This window comes from Pantherophis guttatus, chromosome 15, assembly GCF_059756535.1.
Source record: "Pantherophis guttatus breed Tessera chromosome 15, ASM5975653v1, whole genome shotgun sequence".
In the NCBI taxonomy this organism is placed as follows: Eukaryota; Metazoa; Chordata; class Lepidosauria; order Squamata; family Colubridae; genus Pantherophis; species Pantherophis guttatus.
Window position 1 is genome coordinate 8,385,582 of NC_142077.1, and position 3,280 is coordinate 8,388,861.

At 51.2% G+C, this 3,280-nt stretch overlaps 1 long non-coding RNA gene across 1 annotated transcript; it reads left to right on the top strand.

Moving 5' to 3' along the window:
• The first annotated feature begins 373 nt into the window (after positions 1-373).
• Positions 374-1,828, top strand: LOC117659563 (uncharacterized). The gene is made up of 3 exons (XR_004589472.3): positions 374-568; positions 677-755; positions 978-1,828. It is a non-coding gene; the product is annotated as an uncharacterized LOC117659563 (long non-coding RNA).
• Positions 1,829-3,280: the final 1,452 nt, after the last annotated feature.

The following is a 3,280-nucleotide window of genomic DNA, read 5'->3' on the forward strand; positions in this document are numbered from 1 at the left end:
TTCCTTCCCTCTCCCTCTCCCTCCCTCCCTCCCCATTATCTCTCCTTCCTTCCTTCCTTCCTTCTTCCTTCCTTCCTTCCTTCCTTCTTGCCTTCCTGCCTTCCTTCCATCCTTCTTTTCCCTCTCCTTCCTTCCCTTCTCTTTCCTTCCTTCCTTCCTTCCTCCCTTCCTTCCTCCCTCCCTTCCTCCCTCCGCCTTGTCTTTATAGCTACTTCTCTCCTGCCCCCAATCCTTTCTCGGGTATTTATTACATCTGTCACCGTGACAGTCAGCAGTGATGGATTGTCAGGCAGACCGAGTTCCTCTAGTAATTGTTTTCCGCTGCCTTTCTGGCAACTGGGTGAGCTGCTCACTTTCATGACCTAGGCAGGAAGAGATGCAGCAACAAAGCTAACCTCCGAAACCCCATGGCCTCTAACCGCCTCGGTGCAGGAAGAGATGGACTTGAGGGCCAGCAGAAATCTGGACTACGTAATCCATCTTGGTTAGAGTTGTTTGGTAGCTTTGTCTGGGATACAAACCCAGCTAAAGGTTGGCTTACCCTGTTCAGTGAATTGAACCTGACATGGTGGGTGAACCCTACCGTATTATACCGGTTCCCACTTAGGGTATTTGACTGGGACCAACTCTCGTCCTCCTCCATGTGGGCTAAAAATGCTTTAATTCGTCGTTGCAGATCCGAACTCTTGTGTTGGAGAGAAGCAAAGGAGGAGTAAAAGGAGCTGTGAACAATTCCAGAGCAATTCCACAGCTTAGTAAGTTTTAACCTTCTTGCTAACTTGGCCAGATCGGTGGGAGGGATATTCCTTTGATCCGGCTGGCTAAATCTGCCGAGCGGTTTTATCTCTTCCCCGCCTTCCTCTTCCACCATCTCAGTATTTATTTATTTATTTTTAATTGGGAACGACCCTATAAAAACAATTCGTATTTGGGAAGCTTACTAAATAAGGTTTATGTCTTTTTCTGGATGACCGCAGGACGTTTCCTCTCCCTGCCCTTCTCCAAAGCTGGACGCAACGGTCTGAGAATTCAGTTGGAAACTGTTGGAAGAAATGTCCATCTGGGTTCAGTTCCAAGTGGGGAGAAAGATCCTGGAAACCTGGAGACTGCTGGAAAAGATGGTTTAATGGTGGACAGCAGGACCACGTGGTTTTGAGGTCGTGGGCAAAAAAGGCACATGGGAGAGAGAGAGAGAGAGAGGGAGAGAGAGAGAGAGAGATATTTATACCCTCTGTTGGGCTTTGAATTTGAGCTTGTGTTCTGATTGGTTGTCAGACTCCCATGGGGCCATGCGAGGGGTAATTTTGTAGGTTCTTTGAGTCCCAGGCTTGGTTGAGCCTAGCTGGGTGATGCAGTCTCCCCAGGTGCCACATGACGAGTTCTGTTGCTAGGATTAGCTAGAGGGCTAATCCTATCTTTGTTGGATCTTGAGTGAGGGCATTTGCTTATGAATAGACCTAGCTATCTCTTTATCTCTTAAGTGCTGACATCGGCTGTGGGCTATTGAGAGTGTGGGGGCTATTAAGAGCGAGTCTGCTTCCTGCCTAAAAAACATGTTTCTTCATTTCTCATCCAGGGACCAGGGGTGAAATCTACTTACCTTCCCAACCGTTTCGGAAGTGAACTCACCCTGTGTGCGGACCCTCTGCGCATGCACAGAGGGTAAAAAACAGGTTACTTCCTGGTTAAAACCAGGAAGTAATGACGACCGAGCGGATGGGCAGAGCCTCGTGCCACCATCACTACCAGTTCTCCGACCCACCAGCCGCCATTGCTACCGGTTCTCCGACCCACCAGCCACCATCACTACCGGTTCTCCGACCCACCAGTCGCCATCGCTACCGGTTCTCTGACCCACCAGCCACCATCACTACCGGTTCTCCGAGCCACCAGTCGCCATCGCTACCGGTTCTCCGACCCACCAGTCGCCATCGCTACCAGTTCTCCGACCCACCAGCCCCCATCGCTACCTGTTCTCCGACCCACCAACCGCCATCACTACCAGTTCTCCGACCCACCAGCCGCCATCGCTACTGGTTCTCCGGCCCACCAGTCGCCATCGCTACCGGTTCTCCGACCCACCAGCCGCCATCGCTACCGGTTCTCCGACCCACCAGCTGCCATCGCTACCAGTTCTCTGACCCACCAGTCGCCATCACTACCGGTTCAGCTGAACCGGTCTGAACCGGGAGCATTTCACCCCTGCCAGGGACGTATAATATTCTTTTTAATATTTCCTGGAATATTACATTCTTCTAGGAAAGGGGTAAGTGCTAACTTCGTACAAAATTAAGGAAATTTACGGTGGGGTTGGGGGGTGGAGGGGGCTTTCCTTGATGGCCACGGTGAAGATAAACGAGAGCACCATTCGGTTTATCAGGGGAAACGCTGTCATTGTACAGACGGGCCATAAACATTGCAATTAGTGCCAGCTCCTGGTTGGCAGATGGTCTAACCAAGCCCCCTCCTGGAACGATAACGGCATTGTTTTCCTCACAGTGAATCCAGTTGGCCAACAGGTCAATTGGAGCTCAGGAGAGGGCAGTGGAAGATTTCCTGGTCCGCTCGTTCCTACAACCCGTTTGGGTTGGGTGGTTGGTGGCTCGGCAGCGTGTAGGTGGGGATCCCGGCCTCTTCCTTGGCCTTCTGTGTGAAACTCCACTCTTACATTTCGCCCTAGGAAACCATAATTCAGGTTATGTGAGAGGAGCAGTAGCTTTTTAAAAAAAAACCCGGTTGGGGTTTTGCGTGCTGTGTGAACCCACCCTCTGAGACATGAACTAGGCAATTTCGTGAGCTAGTTTCAGGAGTAATACCAGGTCCTGATGATGAGGAGGAGGAGAAGGTCCTGAGGAGGAGGAGGAGCAGAAGAAGGTTCTGTTGATGGAGGAGGAGGAGACAGTCCTGATGAGGAGGGGGGAAAGGAGATGGTCTTGATGATGAGAAGGAGGAGGAGGAGGTCCTGATGTGGAGGAGGAGGAGGAGAAGGTCCTGATGATGATGATGATGAGAAGGAGGAGGAGGTCCTAATGATGATGAGGAGGAGAAGGTCCTGAGGAGGAGGAGGAGGAGGAGCAGGAGAAGGTTCTGATGATGAAGAGGAGGAGGAGAAGATGGAGGAGAAGGTCCTGAGGAGAAGGAGGAGGAGCAGGAGAAGGTTCTGATGATGATGAGGAGGAGAAAGTCCTGATGATGATGATGATGATGATGATGAGGTCCTGATGAGGATGAGGAGGAGAAGGAGGAGAAAGTCCTGAGGATGAGGAGGAGAAGGTCCTGA